The sequence below is a fragment of the Ambystoma mexicanum genome, chromosome 4p (genome assembly GCF_040938575.1).
Source record: "Ambystoma mexicanum isolate Mex_15411 chromosome 4p, UKY_AmexF1_1, whole genome shotgun sequence".
Lineage (NCBI taxonomy): Eukaryota > Metazoa > Chordata > Amphibia > Caudata > Ambystomatidae > Ambystoma > Ambystoma mexicanum.
This window is the reverse complement of record NC_090927.1, coordinates 990,376,852-990,400,805: the sequence shown is the minus strand read 5'-3', so window position 1 is coordinate 990,400,805 and position 23,954 is coordinate 990,376,852.

Genomic DNA, 23,954 nt, shown 5'->3' with positions numbered 1-23,954 from the left:
CGTTAATGATTTGATAGAATTTACAACAACAATATTTAATTGCAAAGTTTCAACAAGTGTACTTTGAAAGGACACCAACATCATATTAAATTGAAGAAAGGACTAAACCCATTGAATATCAAAGTAAGGAAAGTGCCTTTAAGGCTGCTGGGGCCACTTCAAGTTCTATTACAAGGCATAATAAGACGGGGAATAAAAAAAGGGGGCTGAAAGTTTGTTGTGGATATCTCTGGTGGTAATAGTGATGGAACAAGACAGCACAATTAGGTTCTGCAAAGACTTAAGGCTTAAATAACAGCATAGTGGTCAATACCCATCCACTTCGCAATGCAACAGAAATTATACATAAATACAGATATTTTGGGCCATTGACTTGAGGAGTGCGTATCATCAGATCAAATTGACACAAGAATGTAAACATTTAATGACATGCATCACTCCTTGTGGGCTTTTACCAAATTTATTAAGATACCCTTTGGTTTAGAATCATCAGTGGCACCTGTCTTCCAGCGGTTAATACGCAAGTGTTTTAAAGATATTCCAGGAGTTATGTACTTTCAAGGTAACATTTTAATTTATACCAAAGATGAAATAGAACATGAAACAGGGTTAAAACAAGTTATAGGCTAACTAAAAGACTATGGCATGACGGTTAAGTGGCAAAAGTGCAAACAATATCAAACACATGTAGAGTACTTCTGCCATAAACTATCTAAAGAAGCAATTAGCTCTAAAGAGTCACTAGTCAGAAGCATCATTGATACACCAGAGCCAAAGGATAAACAAGAATTACTGTCGTTCTTGGGTTTGTTTGAATATTACACCAAATTCAGGAAAGACTTTTCCTCAATTGTTGAACCTAAGAGAGAATTAATGAGAACAGGAGTAAGTTTGAGTGGCTAGAGAAACAACAAGTAGCCTTTAAACAGGCAAAATAATGCATAATTAGAGCTCCTACATTAAAACCATTTGAAACAAAGATGAAGAAAATGATTGTAGTGGATGATAGCAATTAGGGCATAGAAGCGGTCTTGACACAAGAGGATGAGAAGATGGATGAAGTTACTTGCAGTTTTGCTTTGAGGACTCTCATTCAGAAAGAGGCTACTTGGTTATTGAGAGAGAAGCTTTAGCTTGTGCATGGGGTGTACAACACTACAGACAGTTTGTATGGGAGGCATTATTTCAATTACGCACAGGTCATAAGCCATTGCTTCTGATACTAAGTGGAGGTGGTGCAGGAAAAGCATTGCCCAAATTATTTAGGATTGTTCCAAGGTTGATTGAATATAACTATGAACTGTAATTGAAAGAAGAGTAGCGAAATAAGATTGCAGATTGTTTGTCATGATTATCAGTGAAGGGGAAGGAAAAGGAAGAAATAGCAGTAGACAGTGCAACACTGATTGCTGAGGTGTGTGTATTCACAGGATGTGCAATAACATGAGAATGTTGGATGTCTGCAAAGGAAAATGACAATATAATTCAGGACTTGTTCAGGTATGTTACAGGAGGTTGGCCGTTAACAAAGTATCAAAGAGAAGAAGTTAAACCGTTTAGCACTGTGGCTGAGGTAGTATCCATAGAAGGTGTAATATTTAGAAGAGGGGAAAGAGTTTAGTTAGAGAAAATTTTTGCTGGACAGGGATGGATAGCATATAACATAACCAGTGTATTTGTAGAGCGCAGGTTCATCCCCAGAGGGGAAACCTAGCACTATTGACAGATAACAGATGTATTTTCTTTTACCAAACTTAATGATACTCATTTTTATTGGCCTTGGTAGGATGAAAGGCTGAGGGGACCCGCCAGGATTTGAACCTGACCATAAAGTCAAACACAGGCCCATGTAGTGGATGCATTAGTCCACTGAGCCACAGACACAGCATGGAAAAGGACATTGACAGATTTGTCAGGGAGTGCAGTCAATGTAGTGACAGTGACATTGTGTTAACAACTACGACGTCACCATTGGTGCCCTCTCTATAATGCAGAAAAGACCATGGACATGGGTGGCTATGGACATAATAGGACCATTTCATGAACTGAGGGCACAGAGCAGGAATGCATTGGGAGGGAAGTTACCACAGAAGTAGTGATAACATTTTTACAAGACATATTTCAAGGGAAATGGGACAGAAGGAATTATGGACAATGTAACACAATTCGTGTTGACAATAATTGTGTGATTTTTGGAGGAAAATGATATTAAGCATATGACTACACCTTTGTATCATCCACAAGCAAACAGATGGTAGACAGATTTAATAGAGTAATTAAAAATGTGATACAGGTATACAGATATACAGGTATGTAAGACTTCCATCTTGAACCTAGTTGAGGAAGTGATTGTGATGATGTATGCATATAGATTGAGAAAACATCGCAGCACCGTGACATCTTTTTTAGTTGATGAGTTTAAGATGTCACAGAGATGCTGGATGTTCTTTGTGGAGGGAAAACATATTGGGTAAAACAGAGTATGATTCACGCAAGGATATAGATGAGAAAACATCCCAGCACCGTGACATCTTTTTAGTTGATGAGTTTAAGATGTCACAGAGATGCTGGATGTTCTTTGTGGAGGGAAAGCATATTGGGTAAAACAGAGTATGATTTACGCAAGGATATAGACTTTGAGCAAGTAAAAAGGGGAAAGAACAAGATGAAAGAGAGGTAAGAATTGTAGAAAGGCAGGGCATGTAGGAGTCAAAGTAGGAAATATGGTCAAGGTTAAGTTACTGGTTGGTGTGCAAAAATTGGGATCTAAATTTAGTAGCCCAATCAAGATATCCAAGCTATTTCCAGTTTGATGCTATGTGATGGACGATGCTGGAGTTTGGGTAGAATAGCTAAGTTCAGGGGGTATATTTTTGATGGTTGGTTTCGTTTGAATGGGGGAAGATGTGTTATGATTTCTGAGATGGTAATAGAATGCATGGAATGTTGCCAGCTCATGCAAGGCTTGGTTCTAGAATGGCAGAGGGACAAAGGGAGAACTGGTCAAGAGAATAGGAGGGCTGTGGCCGTTAACAGTTGAACATTTTGGGGTACAATAAACTGTAATGCAGGACAGCATTTATTGAGTCTGCAACCTATTTTATTAATGTAAAATGATGCAGGTCATTCTGTTTCTGAGAGAATGGTCTGCTGATCACCATAAATTACAGTGCAAACATGTGCCTCAGCTGAAACAGTCTACAGACACTGTCAGCCCCAGCCCTGCAGTGGCACAGGGTAGGCTCAAAGGTCACATTTGCATTCCTGAAAGCTGTTGAAAACAATGTCCTGCAAGCAGAGGTGGCATTTAAATGTTCTGCACCTCTGTTTCTAAATGTAATAATTGTATGGCTCAGTCTGTCTGGTGACATATTACTCTTTAAATATAAGCCTGTGGCAACCACTAAGAGCACACAATTACACAGCCACAGAAATGTGATACCCAATCATGAAGCCAGCGAATAGGCGTTTCATGATTTTTTCGCTACATAAACTATAAAGGATTATCTTGTTTGGATCAATTTTAAAACCCAAAGGTGCCAAATAACAATTGTCTCCTTTTAAACAGTGCAAAACAAAGGGGGTTCTGGGTGTCTCTATACCAGTACGAACACAGCACATTGACCTGTTCTTTGGGGGATGACCCCCTGGGAGAGTCTCAATCAAGTCTTTAGCTCACTGTCCCTTTCACAGAGAAGAAATATCCCTGCATGTCAGTCTTTGCCCTGCCCTGGGGCAATCCAGCACCAAAATGCTAGGCAATTCTCCTCTGAACAAGAGTACCAACAGCAACCCCATACAATTGTTTCAGCCTTGTTGGGCATCATCAGTGAGGTGGAGCTGTGCCTCTCTGAGAACAGTGAGCAAGGGGTCCACGTCTGGATTCCCCTGGTAACTTGTTCGTGCTGGTAGAGAGACTCCCGGGCCCCCCTTTGTTTTCCTTTTAAACAATGTTTTAACTAGAAGAGCAGTGATTGGCATAGAGGCAAGAGGCCCAATGTGCCATACGGAAGTTGAGGACCTGCCACATTTTTTCTTTTTTTGCCCGGCATTTGCCTCACTGAGAACAAGCTTATTGGTGCCGGGTTTAAAGGGAACTTTATTTACCCAATACCATCCCGCATTGTATTTTCTTTTGAATGTGGCGACTACACTAACCACATGGGTGTTGTCCCTTTATACAGAAAGTGTGGAAAAAAATGTGAAAGAACCATAGGGGCAATGCCTAATTGATTTGAGGGAGGCATCAATTTTTGAGTAACACTTCAGTTCTTATGCCACAGTTCCTTATCTAACATGCACATTTAATTTCAAGTTTTGGAGGTTGTATGGCTTTTGGATGAACTATAGTATTTCGCTGACTTTCAATGTCTCAGTGGGTGAATTTGATCTTGTTTTTATTATATTGTTAATCATCAATTCTTATCCATGTTTAGCTTGAATAAATCTATATTGTTATTAATGGTGATTTCCTATTTTATATGTTCCACTGTAAATATGACATGTTATACCTTTTTCTTCTTCTAATTTCAAGAAACGTGCATGTTTATAATTGGTTAATTACCTTTTTATGTTATGATTTATAAAAGTGATATTCTACAAATTAGATTTTATTAAACCTTAGTGAGGTTTCGCAGCAAGCTTCAGATGGCTTCAGATGGCTGAAGTTTCAGCTTCAGGTAATCCTTAAAAAAACATATTAATTAAATGCGCCCTTTGGTCCAGTCTTCTATGAAATTGTCCTGTGCTATCTGTCTGTCTGTTTGTGTCTGTGTCACGCCCTGATGCCTGCGGGCTGTCGGCGCGTTATAAATACATTTTAAAATATAAAATAAAATGGGGTTTTATGCAAGCAGTTGAATGTAATTTTTAATGATGGAATTGGATATTTTTAACTAACCTTGTCATTTCATTTTAGATTTGTATATGGTTTATGTCTGTTGTTGCTTTTATCGATACAAGGGGCCTCATTACGAGGTTGGCGGTAGCTGTGCCTGTAGCACAGGCACAGCTGCCTGTCGGTATCCATTTTTTTCCAGCACCCGTGAATGGGCATTTACCGGATCATGTCAAGTTTGGCAGACCCGGTAGTTGCCCATTCGCGGGTGCCAGTAATAAGGCACTCCACATCCCCATTCGGCCCCATAGGGCTGAATGGGAATAGAGAGGGTGGTAGCACCGGTACCGTTAATAGCGGTACCGGTACTACCATCCGGTTCTGCTCGCGGGTGCCGGTACGGCCACCAGGTCAGACCTGGGAGCTGCAAGGGCACCCGCGAGCAGAACTCCTAGTATGGTGGTACGGTAGCAACGGTGCCGGTAGCAATAACGTTTAGAGTATTTCAGACTGACTGACTGATATCCAACTAGTAAAGTACAATAACAAAGTACCCACAATAGGGAAACTCCTGTAGCCTACACACTATCAATGGCCTGAAACAGCCAAATATTGAGGAGAAAGGTCACAAACAATTTGACATAGAATGATGAGAGGTTCAGAGCAGAAGTCCAATAGGACCGTTTTGGTACATATTTTGTTAACATAAGAATATATTTAGCAAGGCATCTTCAAACACAGATCTGTGATCTCCACACATTTTTTCTTAAATAAAGTACGCAACATGTTTCAAGCTGGTATGCTCTTTATCAGGGGGTCAAGATTGCATTATATAACTGTCGTATATCAGAGAACATAAGTAAATAAGTCATGTTGCCAATCTGTTTCATTAGTACTATACAGATTAAAAAGTACAAAGCTCAAAAGTACTCACAGCTTGATTAATCACCTTAATGCCAAAAATTGAGCTGTTGGTGTGTAGGTTAGGAATCTATCATATATAGAACATCCAAGGAGATTATTCTAATACACTGCAAAAGCAGATACAGAGAAAGGATATTGTATTGCTAACGGTATATCTAAGATCCAGAATGTAAAATTGCAATGCGCTTGGTCTCACCTCCTCTGGATGTGTATATTATAGATTCATAGAGGACATCAAATTCCTCGTATCTAACTTCATTCGTTTGCACCAGTGTGTCTTCAATATATTGGGCAAAAACATACACACCAACAGCAAAATTTTTGGCATTAAGGTGATTAATCAAGCTGTGAGTACTTTTGAGCTTTGTACTCTTTAGTCGTTATAGTACTAATGAAACAGATTGGCAATGTGACTTATTTACTTTTGTTCTCTGTTATACTACAGTTATATGGTGCAATCTTGACCCCCTGATGAAGAGCATACCAGCTCGAAACATTTTGGGTACTTAATTAAAGAAACATTTCTGGATATCACAGAACTGTGTTTGAAGATGCCTTGCTAAATATATACTCTTATGGTTAACAAAATATGTACGAAAACGGTCCTATTGGACTACTGCTCTGAAACTGTCATCATTCTATGTCACATTTTTTGTGACCTTTCTCCTCAGTATTTGGCTGCTTCAGGCCATTGATAGTGTGCAGGGGACGGGAGTGCCCCTATTGTGGGTACTTTCTTATTGTACATTACATATATACACGATCCATATGCCAGGATTGTGTTTTCTCTCCTGCACCTCAAGACTACTATGTTATCATCTAAGAAAAATACACTTTAAGTACATACACCCACAAAAAAGGTGAGTGGTGTACGATTTCTGTTTTTTTGATATCCAACTAGTTACAGCTCTGTGGGAAGGGCACAGCTATGACAGGACTGATGCGTTTTAGTGTCTGGTCTTACTGTCTGCACTGCAGCCATGTGGGAAAATGGCATTGACAAGGATGATGATGCTTTGATTCTCCAGCAGGAAGGGTAACACCTTCGCAGAGGACACAGGGACTTGCCCTATGAGGCCTCCTGTGAATTGGTGCCTTAAAAGCCGCAAAGTCACAAGAAAGCCACTTGCACATCGTGGCCCTGACCACTGGACCTTTGCAGTTAACAGACATAGAAATGAGTGGAGTTAAAACAGTCAGAAGTGCGAGGTGGTCTGAGATAATGTTCCTGCCATCTTGTTCTTCTGTTGGTGCTCTCTTCCTACTCACAGCCCCTCCATTGCCTGCTGGCAAGGCATTCTGTGTTTGATGTCATAGGCTAAAGGATGCTGGTTGCAATGATTGGACCCTCGACATCAGGCTTAGTTGGGGCCTGTGACATTTTGCCTTTGTAAGGAGAGGGGCATCCATTCATTCTTTGATGTATCTCTGTATCCTCAGAAAAACAAGAAGAATTCACTGAACTGATGTTGGGGATAGATTCTATCCCAAAGTCCTGGTTCTATGTGGAAATGTCCCCAGAAAAATGTAGTCATGTGAAAAAGTAGTCAGCAAAAAGTAATTTTTCAAAATGTCATTCAATACAAGCAATGCAAAGTGTGAACCTGTTGCCAGTATTAAGGTCGCCAAAAAGCTAAGTTCAAATACACAAACTTACAAATCTTTAACCCTAAAAATGATCCACTCCTCTAATAAAGCACACATCATCACCCTAAGTCAATTCCTAACCCATACCCTAACTCTAATTAAACCCTTATTCTACCCTGAATCTTTACCTAACATTAACCGTTTAGCGTGCAAAAGCATTTTATTTGCATGTGACTCAATACAAAATATCAAATAATTAGAAAAGGAACAGTGTGCCTAACTCCAACCCCATTACCAACTCGGCATGAATTCCATGGCCCATACATTAACCCAAATCCTTGCTCTAATCAGAACCTTAACCTTACCCTAACCAAATCTCTAACACTAAGCCTAATGCTAACACTAACCTAACTAACCTCTGGGTTTATCCTAACCCGTACCTTATTTCAACTTCAACAGCCCTCTCAAACCTCCCTATGCATTTCTTTAAAACTTCCCCAAACCGCTACTCTATTAGCCCTAGTCTTGCGATAACCCATACCCTTACTCTTACCTTGATACCTAACCTACTCTGCCCATCTAACCAAACCCCAACATCACCAGCTCACACTCAACCACCCTGATCATAACGCTTACACTGATTTTAACCAAAATCTTTACGCCAACCCAACTCTTATCCCAACTGTAACCCTTAATCAGGCAATCACAAGCCCACTAACTCCTCCTTAACCCTAAAACGTGCACTACATTTTTGGCTGCTTTTCAGATTTATTTTTTGGCTAGTTTTGGAGGTATTCGCACCATGATTTCTTTACTGACAACATTTTTGTTGGCAACATTTTCATTGGATACCAAAACCCTCTGCCAGGGAGGTGAAGACAGAAGTCATCCAAGGCAGAAGAGAGCTCTGGCCATACCCATCCCCAGCAGCAGTGAGGGCGAATGTTGATCAAGGCCCCTCTGCTGGTTGTGGCACTGGAACCAAGATCCTGCACTGGAGGTGAAGGAGCCCCCGCATGTTCCAGCCAACTTCCTAGAGTGAAAGTGCAGAAATTAAGGACTCACTTTGTCCTGAGGAACCTGGTTGGAGCCTACCAGCAACCCACAAGTCCAGAAGCCGCTGGGAATCCTGTTTCATCACATCAAGACATCTGTGATCTGGCTCGACCATGTTGAACATACTTCGAGCCACAACTTTTTCCTACAAAGAGCATATCCTTGAGCATCGGCAATTGCAGAGATCCTTGCCTCAACACTCTCGAATATCAACCCAAAGTACCCTTTCAAACAAAATTATGCATTTCATTTATAGAAATGGTTTTTTAGTGTTTTCAGCTAGTTTGTTTGCATTTTATTGTTTTCTAAAAGTACATATATTTGTATAGAACCTTGACTGGACATTCTTTTTTTTAGCCATTGTCCTCACACTGTTTGGGTTGCTTCTGGTATCAGCTCACATGCTTACTGAATATATAGCCGGCCCTAGGCCTGCGCTACTAAAAGAGGCGAAGGAGCTGTACCTTTCGTGCTGTGCCTGTTTCACTTTTTATATTGGGATCACTACTTGTTTAGTAGTAGTACGGGGATAGGAAGGCAATTTCGATACTACTAATCCCTATACTCCTGCAAAGCAGTAGTCATTTCATCACACTTGAGAAGGAACAGGGGACAACTTCCTGGCCTTCCTAATTCTGGTAAGTCCTGAATGAAAAATGATCAAGACAAAATCAAATTGGCCTGCCTCCAAGCAAACCAATCAAAAGAGAGACACGTCTAACTGCAACAATTGACTACTTAACCACAGACCTAAATGGGCACAACTATTTTCCATTCTAGACCTTTCCATAATGTATCACCAACTGGAACAAAAGTGGGACTCATACTACATAACCACCTTCAAGACCCATTTTGTCTCTGGTGGTATGTATCTCAGCTTTGGGTTGATTTGGGGGGGTTCGGGGGGGGGGTGAGCAGAGGTGTTTCAGAACATCACCCGGGAAATGCTAAAGGGACATAGCGGACTGCTCAATGTGAGTGATAACATCCTTGTTTTTGTCAGAAGAACAACTCTAAAACTGCACACACACTTTTAAAAGATGACTTGAAATCAGTCTAGCACTAAATGTGCACAGGTGTCAGTTCTTGGCCAAAATGGTCCAGCTTTTTAGATAAACTTCTCACTGGTCGGAGTATCCACGAAACCAGAAAATGTGGTAAACATGAAGCTGAAAATACAAACATCCTTGTACCGATTTGTCTTGTGCCTGAACTCGAGCATAAAGTTCACCCACTGCCTGGCTATGCTTACCCAGCCACCCAGCCACTGACTGTAAGACCTATACACACCACATGGTACTGGGTCACAGAGCTTCCACAAGTATTCAACACTGTCTCCCCTACAGAGAATACCATCATGGCTTACTTCTACTCGAGGTCCAAAACAGAACTACTTGTTGATGCTTGCCAAGTATGACCAGGGATATCATAACACAGGCAACATCCACTCAAGCAACATTCACGGTGGCATATGCCCACTACCCAAAAGCCACCCACCCTCATCTTCATCTTTGCAGCATTATAAAGCCATCAACAGATTATTTCCCTCCATCACCAAGCCCTTACAGCTAAAGACAATTTCAACACAATACCAGTGGATATGCAAATTGCCTTTTGAGTGAAAGGTGCTTTACAAACCAAAGTCATATCAGGCCTTTGGCTGCCAGTGAGGAAGGTATTAAATGGCAGAACACAACCTCATTTGATCTCGGGACACAATCTGCATGGTCAGGCACAATGCAAAATACAGATCCAAACTTCTAATATCCAGTAAAATGGCACATCAAATTGTCTAGCTGTTTTGAGGTCTAAACTCTGTAAACAAAACAGCAGAAGTTCACGGTACACAATCATGTCCCTTCCCCTATTACAACTTCATTCTATCCTTAAGTTGTTCCTTCACAAATCGTATCAATCTGTTACATGGGTAAGGATGTGGTTCAGTGGAGGTTGGCCATCTGGGCATCACTCAAGGACTTTGCATATCTGCTAGACATCATCTTGGCCTACAAGTACTGTACTTTCTTCTAAATGGAAATTCCTGTCTCAGAGTGCAAATTCAATTAGAGAAATTGCTTTGAAAAATGGTGACTATGACCTGGAAAAGAACAGCAGATATAGACAGCCCCTCACCAAAATGGCAGCCATCCAAATTCCAAACATGAAGTAATCACAAAACAAAACTACAGTTCCCACCATTTCTGAATCCGGATCCTGAATTCCTTTGGTCACTTGCAAATTAATAGAAAAAAGTTTGTTAATGAGAACAGAGTGCAGTTACATATCAGCTAACATGATATGTATCATAATGCTTGCTAAAGTTTTATGCAATAAGGATACTTAAAGAAATCAGGAGCTGATTTAAAAAAAAAGGTTCATTCACAACCTAAACACAATCCAAAAAGAGTTATGAATTCACGTAGAAGTATGGAATTAATACATGGATATAGTAAATAGTTTAGAACACACTGTACAAAAAGAGGCTGCAATGACTATTCCAAAATGGCGGCTACAGTTAGGCAAGTTGTTTACCCTTCCGTCTTTGGCGTAACAGTGTTAGATTAATTAAAGAAAGGGAGTATGCCACGAACAATATGCAGGCCAATCTTATAAGGGATAAAATAACTTTATATCTTGACTGAGATTACAAATGATGATTACTACTGTTGTCTAAGGACCTAGCAGACCAGAGTGAATGGCTACACATTTAACCCTGACCTTCTCCAGCAAAGGTTAACAATGAATGATTGTTTTCACTGTTGTTCAATGTGATATTCATTTTTTTGCTCGTGGTGACAAGTGCTTTTAAATCATCAATTGTAAACCCGTAAACAGATAGCAGATGAAACATGCAGCTCTTTCAAAGTTGCCTGCTATTATAAGTATGGTATTGACGATTTATGAAAAAATAGAACGACCTGTTGGAAAATGCCTGCATTCATGTAAAATTTGATACCAGTTTTTAAATAAAATAATATTTCTAGTCGAACAAGACTTCCGTGCTTTCCTAAGAACACGGTTCTATTCTTACATTTCTGACACAGAAATACTATCAGATAAGCCTTGAATTGTTAGCTAAGTCTACCCCTGTCTTCCTTTTATTATCCCTTTCTGAAAGTTCACCTTGTTGGCGCAGCTTGTATTTCAAGGCACAGACAGTGTCCTACCAAATTATTTATGTCTGGGTGGAAACGTGGCCTGATCAAAACATTGCATGCTGCTTCCTTACCCTTCTCATGTCCCAAACGACCGCACGCACCTACACTGTCATTGCTTTCCAGGGGGCCACAGGCCCCAATTTCTTGCTTTATGAGCTACTGCTTTTGGAGAGAGAGAGAGAGAGAGAGAGAGAGAGAGAGCGAGAGAGAGAGAGAGAGAGAGAGAGAGAGAGAGAGAGAGAGAGAGAGAGAGAGAGTGTTTAATTTACTGTGTTTATTTTCTCAGCTCTGCTCCTGTAAACTGGAGGTGGTATTGCAGTCTTCAACACACATGAATGAAAACAAATTTCAAGATTCTATAATTGAAACGAGAAGTCAGGAGAGTATGTGTAAAGATAAAGGTGCCTTAGCACCCAGTACACATTTGTAAGTTAATACAAATGTGCTTTTCTCGTTTTATTTAACTTAAGTATAACGTGCAAACGCAAGTATAATGCAAATGTGAGCGATGTCTGAAGTGTACTATTACCTCCTGCAGCCATCTCCTCTGCAACGGAGCTACTCCTATTCTGCCTTTCTCCCTTTGACCTCCTCTTTTTGTCACAACACTCTCCCTTTCTCTCGCATTGATGTGTGCACCGCATTGTGACTTTGCTTTACATCTTGCCTCAATTTTTTGCATTGCCTTATATTCCTTTAAAGAAAATGTAATCTAAGTGGGTATGCTTTACATCTTGCATCAATTTTGTTCACTGCATTGTTTTCCTTTAAAAAAAATAGAATCTAGGGGGGTGTTCATTACATCTTGCATCCATTTTGTGCACTGCATTGTAATCCTTTTTAAAGAAAATCAAATCTATGTGGGTGTGCTTTACAGCGTGCATCCATTTTGTGCACTGCATTGTGTTTTTGCTTGACATCTTGCATTTATGTTGTGCACTGCATTGTATTCCTTTTTGAAAATCGAATCCTGCACCCTAACTATTGCTCTACATTGTATTGTGCCTTCCGTAAACAACTGGGCCGCCAGTGAGTAAGGCCAGGTCTGTGCAATGTGCCCCCCTTCTTCTCTGCCACTGAGATGGCAATAACCATCTCTCCAATCTTTTCTAACTGTTACACTATCACCTATCCTCCCTCTCTCACGAAATCTGGACAATAAAAGCACAAAAAAGATATCCTGGTTGCAAATCCTGGCATCTCATCGCAGACACCTGTCAGTGCATCCGCCAGAGAGATCATCACTGATATAATCTTCGATGTCCCCTCTCCAGATTTATGGACTTCTCATCTCATCTCTACTCTCTCCCGTTTCATATCCTCTCCCATTAATGGTGGCACCAAGTTGGAAGTCCTCTTGGCGGGCTTCTTCTCGTCATGCTGCACCATTAATGTCTACCACACTCGCATCGATGTGTGCACCACATTGTGACTTTGCTTTACATCTTGCATCCATTTTGTTCACTGCATTGTTTTCCTTTTTAAAAAAAAATGAATCTAGGAGGGTGTTCGTTACATCTTGCATCCATTTTGTGCACTGCATTGTAATCCTTTTTAAAGAAAATCAAATCTATGTGGGTGTGCTTTACATCATGCATCCATTTTGTGCACTGCATTGTGTTTTTGCTTGCCATCTTGCATTTCTGTTGTGCAATGCATTGTATTCCTTTTTTAAACAAATTGAATCTAGGTGGGTGTGCGTTACATCTTGCATCCATTTTGTGCACTGCATTGTATTCCTTTTTAAAGAAAATCAAGTCTAGGTTGGTGTGCTTTACATTGTGCATCCATTTTGTGCACTGTATCATGCTGCACCATTAATGTCTAACACACTGGCACTATTCAGGTTCAGGGTCCTCAGGCCAACCTCCTTCTCTTGGACCAGATCATGCCATCCCTCCTTAAGTTTCTTCCTTCTCCTCCCTCTCCCTCCTCTTCCCCCTCTCACCCCCCTCTGACTGAAGTACCACGCATCTGTACTCCTCCTCAGAAAACCTTGAAAGGCAGAGACCGCCTCCACCTGTCGACGCTTAACACCCGCTGACATTTGCCTCCTTCTTGAAGACACTGACCTTGACATTCTCGCTCTTACTGAGACATGGTTTAATTTCAGTTCATTCGCCGCTTTTGACTCCCTCCTTCCTGATGGCTTTAGGATAATTTCTTAGTCTCAACCTCACTGTGCTGGTGGTGGGGTTGCCTTAATCTTTCCTGAGTGGGTTCCTTCTTACATCTTACCCACTCAGCTATACTCTTCCTTTGAGAACCTGGCGTTCAAGTTGGTTATCTCTCCCGCCTCCATCCTGACCATTGCTACCATTTACCAGCCTCATGGCACTACCTCCCTGTTCCTCTCTGAATCGACTGATTTATGTTCCTCCTTACTTTCTGCCTCCTCCAACCTGCTCCTCCTTTGTGACTTCAACATCCAATTGAACTCCTCTGGCACAGCATCCACTCTTTTAATTGATCTCTGTACTTCTCTATCCCTCTCCATTCTCCCTTCTGGTCCAACCCACTCTGCTGGACACACTCTGGATGCCCTCATCCACGCCAACCTCCCTCTCTCATTTCCCCTGGCCACCCCTCAGCCCACTCCCTTACCTCCTCCCACCTGGGCCCCTATGGCCCTATGACCACACCTCCAAAAGCCCTGCCAACCTCGTGCACGAACATCCACCCGATGAAACAAGTGTCAGCTGATGCCTTCACTTCCACTCTTATCCTCCATTTACCCTGCAACTCAGACTCCACCACCGTCACTGCTCTCAGCAACTTTCACCTGTCCCTCTCCAACAACCTTGACATTCTTGCCCCAGTCATCCGCTTGAAACCTACCTCTAAGCGCAACACCTGGTACAACTCTGAACTTGCAACCCTGAAACGAAAGTGCAGAGCTTGCGAAACGGAACTAGCAAACCTCAGGCGCACCCTCTGTCAAACTGGCCTGCCGCCTGCTCCAAAGGCAATACAGACTCTCTATCCATGCCAAGAAAAGGGCCCACATTCAGGCACGGGTATCTGGTGCATCCGACAACATGGCTGAACTTTTCAAAATCTGCAGGGAACTAGCTAATCCTTCCGCAGTATACTCCTCCACTATTCCTTCTCAGGCCCTCTGCAGCGCACTTGCCACTCACATCACCACCAACATTCTGGACATCCTGAACAGCCTTGTTACTCACTCACCCAACCATCCCTCATCCCCTTGCCTCCCTTGGCCACTCACCCTCCTCCTTCCTCTTTCTCCTCCTTCGCCCTTGTCTCACCTGATGAAGTCACCAGAGTTGTCCGCTCCATAAAGCTCTCTTTCAAACAGGTTTCCCCTTGCTCATCCAGAAATATCAAGGACAACACTGGCTCTCTTGCCCCTGCTCTTGCTGATCTCTGTAACAACTCCTTTGCTACTGGTTCTTTCCCCTCCTGCCTGAAGCACTCCGTTGTGCACCCCCTCCTTAAAAAACTATCAGCAGACCATACCTGTCCAGCCAACTACCGCTCTATCTCCATCACCCCCTTCCTGGGGAAACTGCTGGAGAACTTGTGCCTCTCCCAACTCAACTCTCACACTGAACTTTTTGGTGGTCTCCACGACCATCGACCCAGATTTCGAGTATCAAGAGGCATGGAAACTGCTATTCCGAATACCCGTGAAGAACTTTCCGCATCCCTGGATTCCAACTCCCCAGCTGTCCTCATCCTTCTTGATCTCTCTCTGCATTTGAAACAGTCAAACACTCCATCCTCATACAAAGGCTCCACAACACCCTTGGTATCTTGGAGCGGGCACTGCACTGGCTGACCTCCTTCCTTACTGACCGCTCCTGTCAAATCATCCTGTGCATTTTCTCCTCTCCTACTTCCTTCTCCACTTGTGGTGTCCCCCAGGGCTCTATCCTCTCGCCTTGGCTCTTTAACATCTACCTTACTCAGCTGGCACTCCTCATCTCCTCCTTTTCCCCCAACTTCCAGTGTTATGCTGACAACGCACACCACTTCTTCAAACTTCCTGCTGACCCTCGTGCACCTTCCATCATCCCTGACAGCCTTTCTGCCATCCAGCCCTGGTGCACTTCTAATGAGTTCTGCCTCAATGCCAGAAAAACTGAGATCCGTCCCATTGGGGCACCTGCTCCTGACTTCTTCCCTTCACTCTGACCTTCCTCCTCGGGCTCCCCCTCCTGCTCCTTCTTCTGAAGCCCGAAACCTTTGAGTCATCTTCGACTCCTCTCTCTCCTTCCTCCCTCACACTCAGGACCAATAAGTCCCACTTTCAGCTCTTCCTTCTCAACAGAATTCTACCTTTTCTCACCTTCCCCCAGAAGTTCAATGTTATCCGAGCCCTGGTTCTCTCCAGGCTTCACTATTGCAATAGCCTCCTCCTGAATCTAGTATCTTTCACTCTGCGACCCCTCCAGCTAATCCAGAATAGGGCAGCAAGACTTACTCTTGGCCTCAAGCCAAGGGACTGCATCTCTCATGCCCTAAAAAGTCTTCACTGGCTCCCGATTGCTTCACAGATTTTATTCAAATCCCTCTGTATCATCCACAAGGCTCTCTGGGTCTGGGGACCACTCTATCTGCAACTACCTCCTACTAAATACTCTCCCTCTAGACCTCTGCGTTCCTCTTTCACCAACTCTTTAAGTATAAAGCATTTCGTTAAACAGAGGGCAGGAAGTCGATCGTTTTCCTTCTTTGGAAGAGCCCCCCCCCCCTCTTCGTCTTGAGCAGGACTTTCTTGAATTCCGGAAGCTCCTCAAGACATTCCTCTTTACCTCCACCATTTCTCCTCTGCTAATCTCACAGTTGCTTGTTTGGTATTCAGGGCTCTTATGCATCCTCTGGGCCCTGACCTCCCATACTGAATCGCCCCAGCTTCTGTCTATCCTCAGCACTTCCCTCGGCTCACCCCCCACCCGGGAGGCTCGCACTTACCTTACATTGCACTTCACCTGCTGCTCACCCATGAGCATCCCAGCACCTATCCCATTCCCCCTCCCTTCGAAACTTGCACGTTCTGAACACTCACAAGGCTTAGTAATTTAACCTTCCCCCTCCACCCACTGTATTTAATATTTCTTTATGTATTTTAATTGTTACACATCACGTTGTCCCCCCATGTGGCGCTGTGGGCGCTTTGAAACAGTATTTACTTCCTGTGTAAGCTCCTAACAAGCGAACAATAGATATTTTCAGCCAATTTAGAGCATAACTATACATTATTTGAAAAGTTATTCATTATTTTAGTGCACATAAAACATCAACATTTAAGATCTTTGATTGGCCACCACTTCAGTAAACTAGCCATAATTTGACTTTCTTACCTTGCAGTTTTTGAAGCTGCCTACTTTTACGTGCAGGGAATGTTTGATGAATTTTAGGATTAGGAACTGGTTTGTTTTTTTGCTAGTTATACAATGTGCACGGTTTAACTATAATACATTATTGGCCGAATTCGCCAAAAACCATGCATTTCAAAATAGCACAGTTGAGGCACTGTTTTTTACATGCCTCATTTACAGTGGTTACCTGCACATTTCATAGATCCATGCACTATAGTAAATTATGCACTGGCCGGTACTTTGAGTACATCAGGGTTATGGGCAATATATTCAGAAGCTCTGAGCAACAAAGTGACATTTTACTATGGTGCACATTTTACTATAATGGTCATTGAATGCCTTCCATGAAGAATTGTCAAAAAAGAAAAAAACGTTTTAACACTGTACGAGGGATAGGCACAATAGCAGCGTAGCAACTTTTCGAGCTGCAGATAATTGCATTTAACAAATATAAACAAAAGGTGTAGATAAGGACCAAATATGTATTGCACCACCCCCTGCATCGGTCCCAAACAGGTACCAGGGGAAGTGAGGATTTTCCTTGCATAAAAAAGTGCAGCCTGTTGGTGACTCAAAATCTGCTTACCAGGGATGCGAAGCAGTTCCTCTAATGCACAATTATGCTAAAATATTCACAAAGAGGACCAGACTGATAATGAAGTTCACTCAGAGATAGTGTGCCTTGGTATTTAAGTCCCCATGTGGATGATGTGTGAAATGGTTGAAGTCTCCATTGAAGTGGTGTGTGCTAATTTTGATGTTTCGCAGCAATGGTGGTCAATTATTCTAATGTCTCCACAGGTAGTATGATGATGTAAACATCTCCACATGCTTCAAATTCATTGTGTGGGATAATAAAGAATTAACTCCAGGATGAATTGGAATTGTATTGAATACACCCACAAGATGAAGTGTAATTCTAATGAAGTCACCACAAGATTGGTGTGTCATGGTATTGAAGAACCCACAATGATGGTGTATTGTGATACTGAAGTCTACGCAGTGATGATGTGTGAGGATATTTAAAAAGCCACAGAGATGGTGTGTGATGCCATTCATGTCCCCAAAATAATTGTGTGTGAGGATATTGAAGCAGTGTACAGGCGTAGTGTTGGATAATTTTGATATCTTCACAGTGAAGTTTTGTGATGATATTGAAGTCTTCAGGGGCACGGTGTGGTGGAGTTATAGATGTCCCCATAGGGGTTTTAAATGAAGATATTGAGGTTCCTTGAAGGCTGGTGGGCAGTGAAGATGTTGATGACCTCATAGGGAATTTATGCTGATACAGAAGCCCCTACACGGGTGGTTTTTCATGATACTGAATTCCCCAAAGAATGGTGGTTATATTAAAAGACCTTCTAAAAGATTGCATAACTATGGTGGAACACATTCCAAGTATGGCCATAATTCTTTGATTTTTCTATAGAATTATCACAAAACCTGTTTAGTATTACTGCCACTCTGTCTATCAGATTCCCACAGGAATTGTTTGTGTTGACTGTGAATTACTTCAAGGATTATGATGGATTTAAAAACCCATCCAGGATGGTTTACATTTGGACTGATATTTTCACAGGTCTTTCATGAGAAGATTGAAAGGTCAACACACAGGGTTCAAGATCACTGATAATACCCCTCCCACAAACCAAGGTGGACTGTGATGATATTGGAGTCCCCACAGGGGTTATTGGAGATCTTTTGAAGCCCCTGACGAGTCTTTGATTGATGATGCTCCAATCTCTAAAAGTGTGGTGTGTGATAATGTTGAAGCCTCGATGCAGATGGTGCATGATGATATTGAATTCCTTAGGAATGCTGGATGGTAGTGTTGAAGGCTGTGTAAGGTATATGTCTAAACATATTGTAATCCCTGCAGGGAATATGTGATGATGATGAATTCCTAATAGGAATATTGTGTGATAACCAACATACAGGGATGATGTGAGATGATGTTAAAAACTCAACAGGGATTTCCAGTCCCCGAAGTGATGTTGTTTGATAATGCTAAAGAGCCCAGAAACATGTTGTGTGATGGTCTTGAAATTTCTAGAGACATTGTGTGATCATATGGAAGCCCCCAGAGGAATTTTAATTGATGAAATAGTGGTCTCCATGGGGTCATTGTGCGATGACACTGTAGCCCTCACAGGGATGGTGTGTGAGAATACTGCAGTCCCCACAATAATGGTGTGGGATGATGTTTTCATTTAGCTAGATACATTGTGTGAGTACTTAAATTCCTGAAGGTTTATGAGTGGTATTATCATACATCTCCACATTGTGAGGTGTGATTGTATTAGAGTCCTCATACGGTTTGCGTGGAATTATAGTAACAAAGACATAGAGTTATATTGTGGCCATCATAGGTAGGCCAAACTGAAGATCCCCTGGGATGTTTCAAGTCATTTGTAATAATTACTATTCTTCACGTTGAGCCACGTGGATTTAATTGCATATTGTGCATCATGTATATTAACAGTGGCCCTTTAAACCCCTTCTCCTCTTTTATGGGAAGATATTAAGGTTAAAATACAGTCTTCATGATCAATGATAATGAATCTCCAAAAAGCATGATTGGAGATGATCTAAAGCCCCTGAAGTGATGATACATGATGATGCTTAAAAATCTAAAAGCATGGTGTGTGATAATATCTAAGTACTCACAAGGATTGTGTAATGATGTTGGAGTCCATACAAGTATTGTGTGTGATGGTATTGAAGTTCCTGCAGAGATGGTGCATAATGTTATTGAATTTCCAAAGAAATAGTGTGTGACAGTACTTGCAAAGATGGTGTTAATAAATTAACCCTAGAGGGAATGGCTGATGAGAAGGAAGTTCTTGCAGAATTTCTGTTTGATAATAGCACCTACAGGGATGTTTTTCAATGATATTGACAACTCGATAGGGATGGTGTGTGATGATGTGAAGTCCCCAAAGCAATAGTGTGTGATGATGCTAAGGACCCTAAAAGCATGGTGTGTGTTTATCTTGAAATATCTAGAGATATTGCGTGATGATGTTGAGGTCCCCTGACAGGAATATCAATTGTTTGGCTCACCTGGGTCTTACGCTGTTTACTGGAAGCCAGTGTTTTCTTTTGAGTTCTGGAGTCCCGAAGATAATGGCGTGTCTCTCCGGAAGCCACAATGTCTGCTGGTGTATGATAACAAACGGAATGACCCAGGGAGAGACAGCCGAATTGCAGCAGAAAAACCTTTCCATACGAAGGAAAAAACCTGCTGAATTCACAATTGTGGGCAAAGAGTGTCCGCAGACATCCAGCGGCGAATGGATCGAGCCAGACCCTCAGGAGACCAAATCCAGGTAAGGCAAGAGAACGAGCAGTCCCAGGAGGGAGACGAGGCACAAGGGAGAACACGGAAACTGGAAACCGGATTCTAGAAGGCAGCAAAGCAGAGAAGCAGAGCGAACAGAGAAGTGAGTCAAGAACAGAGGAATTCAAGCGCTGTTAAGGATAAGGGACGAAAGGGGAAAACTCACAAAGCGCTGAGCTAGGGTCCAAGGTCCTAGCGTTGAGATGAAAGGACGCTGGCTCAAAACACGGACTAAATTATGAGTAACCCTGGAAGCATTCAAAATGGCCAACCAAAACTACTAGAACAGTAAACGGCATTACATGCGCCATGTTGGTAGGTACGCAGCTACCTATGAGGCGCAAGACGCCAGGTAGGAAACAATGTCCAAGGGCGACTGAGCCAGACAGGCCCATTGGGATGGTGTGTGATGTTACTGTAGTTCTCACAAGGATGGTGCGTGTGATGATATTGAAATCCACAGTATTTGTGGTTGATGATATTTTATTTAGCTAGACACTGGGCCTCATTCCGAGTAGGGCGGTAAGTGATACCAGGCACCGGTAAGGAGACCGGTGCCAGTAATCCCTTACCGCCCTACTACAAGCTCCCTTAACGGGTCCCTCCTTTAACGCCTGGTATGACCAGGCGTTATGGACGGGACCCGTTAAGGCACTTCAGAGCTAATAATGGTACCGCAAATTGCGGTACCGTTATTAGCGCCTTCCCCATTCCCATTGAGCCCTTTAGGGGCTCAATGGGAATGGGGAATGGCTTTTTCAATGGGGACTTACCGCTCCCGCAAAGGTCGGACTACACCGGTAAGTCCCCATTGAACGAGGCCAGTAACATTTTTGGAGGCAGTCATGGCGCAAACAGGGTTGGGGGGAGGTATGTATGTGCCTGGGACATTAGTGAGGAGGGTGCTACCTCCAACTAGCTGTGAGATTAACAGAGATATGCCTGTGATTTTATCTTCTGGAGGAGTGCTAGTTCATGCCAGTGATTTGGGCTTTTTTGTTGATATGTTGACAGGAGATTTCTGTCAATAAGGAAACCAAGTGATAAGGCACATAGTGCCAAATAATGTGCACATTCATGAAGGTGAATGCTATTCATCCACCCTTGTGTGGCCTGGTGGCACAAATTCCATCTTGGTGGGATTGAATTAGAAGTAGGTGCTTTTCATCAATACTTGAATGGAGGCAAGGTATTTCCTTAGGCATGAACTGTCAGGAGGACAATTCACTTTGAGGTGTAGCTAGGTATTTTTGGCTGTTGGTGAAGTGAGACATAAGGGTCATTGTGAAGTGATCAGAGTGGTTCCATACAGAGATTAAGATTGCTGGGTACGATATTGAACCCTGTGGGACTCTGCAGGTGACCAGACAATGATCGGATCTGAAGTGACGAATCAGGACTTCCTGTTTTCTGTCTGAGATATATGAGGTGGCTTGTGTTATCCTCGAGACAGTGTTGTTTGCTATTTCTGCCACTTTGCACCTTGGACCATATCTCCCACCATCTTTCAGTGTATCCAATAAGGATAGCGCAGTGTGACAGCACCAAGGTCAGCACTGAATCTGTGCTTTTTGCTGTTTGGCTGCACTGCAAAGAAGTGTAAGATTCAGGCTTTGAGTTTAAGGGAAATATTGGGTAACTTGTGATTACATGCGGCTATTTGTACACTTGGGAATGTTTGGGTCAAGTACACATGGTATGTCTCCATTGAGCTCCATTACCAGATTGCTCTGATTTTTGCTGCCCTGCTGAATAGAGGTTGAGCCAGGATTTTAAATATCCTGGGCTGCGATCTATAGACAACCGAGTGGACACTGACAATATGATTTTACATCATCTATAGATCAAGCAAGGGATAAGGGACGTGAATGTTCATTGTAAAGATGACACAGCGGGTACATGTACATTCTATGGTAATATAATGCTATTGCAATTGGTTTGTGACAACAAGTTAAATGGTATAAAATATTTGAAAGTGTTGACAGTGATCATGGTGGCCTGTCTCCCATATTAAATCTATGTATGGTGATAGCCAAAGGCTGGCTCTGCTACCTTTGAGGATACAATAAATCCTATTAGGCAGCCAATAAAATGGAGTAAGGTGGATAAATCTATAATAGCACATAACATGCTCAAGTTATGTTTTACCAACATATTAGGCTGCTTAAATGTAGGTGAGTAGTCTGAACCCCATCAACATGGCTCCAGTTAAACCACTTCTGTGGTCTGACCAATTGGCTGTCCCTTTTGATGTAGGATATGATATGATATGATATGGCATTTATAATGCGCCTATACACAATTGTTTCAAGGCGCAAGACATGTACTTTGTCCGGTTCTCTGTCCAAAAAGCAGACCTACTGCTATTTTAAGGCGAACCTGGTGCTCGGTAGTCCATTCAGTCTGCAATCTCTTATCACTGAAAGATGCCAGAACTCATCCTCTGTTGATCTTTCTTTCTTATCTAAAACCTTCTCTATAGTATTGCCCCAGTGAAATCTATCCACACTTAAAACCTTCCTTCAGCTCCCGGGTTCTCAGAAGAGCTCAAAAGTATACATTTTAAGATTAGGCAAGCTGAAAGAAAATGGCATATTAGCTATACCACTAGGGCAAGATTAGTCTTCAACTTTCAAGGGATTACCATGCAGCCATTAAATCGGCTAAACAGGTTTACTTTACCTTACAAATTGAATCAGCCTCTAATAAATCTAAGGAATTGTTTTGTGTAGTAAAGGCTCTTTCTTCCTCAGAGCATGTATCATCACATATAGTCCCTACTGAAGTCCTCTGTGACTCTCTTTCGGATTTCTTTGTTTCAAAAATCGTTGATACATGTGAGACCATTGGTAAGGGTACACAGGCCTCTACCCACACTAACTCTATTCCTCTTGAAGCTCCATCTACACACCAGTGTCTGGATTTTCTGGAAGTTTTGACTGATGACATATCTACAGCAATCAATAAGTTGAATTCTGCTTCCACCTGTGATCCTATTCCTCTGGTGGTACTCAAGGACATTTTACCAGCCATTACTACTTGGATTACGAAGGCTGTTAATCTTTCTTGCCAATTAGGTGGAATTAAAACAGGCTACTGTGATTCCACTGTTGAAAAAGACATCTCTGCACACAGCGGTGCTGTCTAACTATTGACCTATTTCTCTCCTTCCTTTATTTATGAAGTGTTTGGAGTCTTTGGTGTCCCCCCTTCTTTCTTCTTTTCTTGTATCCCCTTGTTTTCTAAATTCCTTCCAGTCATGTTTCTGACCAGGGAGGGGAACGGAGTGTGTACTAGTTTCAGCACTGGATGATCTGGCTCTGATGGTGGACAGTGGTGGAGTGGGGACCTTAATATTGCTAGATCTCTCTGTCACATTTGATACGGTGGATCACTCTGTCCTACTGTCCTGCATGGCTGTGGCTGGTCTCTCCGGCTATGACCTCGTCTGGTTTTCATCATTCTTGTCTGACAGGGCTCAAATTCTCTTACTTCCCCCCTTTCCTCTCTTCTTCTCACCTACTCTCATGTGGTGTCCCGTGGGGCTCGGCCTTGTCCTCTATGTTGTTTAATATCTATGTTCCACTTCTTGTCGGTCTGATTCTCTTGTATGGCTTCAGGTGCTACGCATATGCTGACGACGCTCAGATCTTGGTCCGATTAGATTCGGGCCAGCCTGAGGTGTCATCACGCTTGCACACATGCCT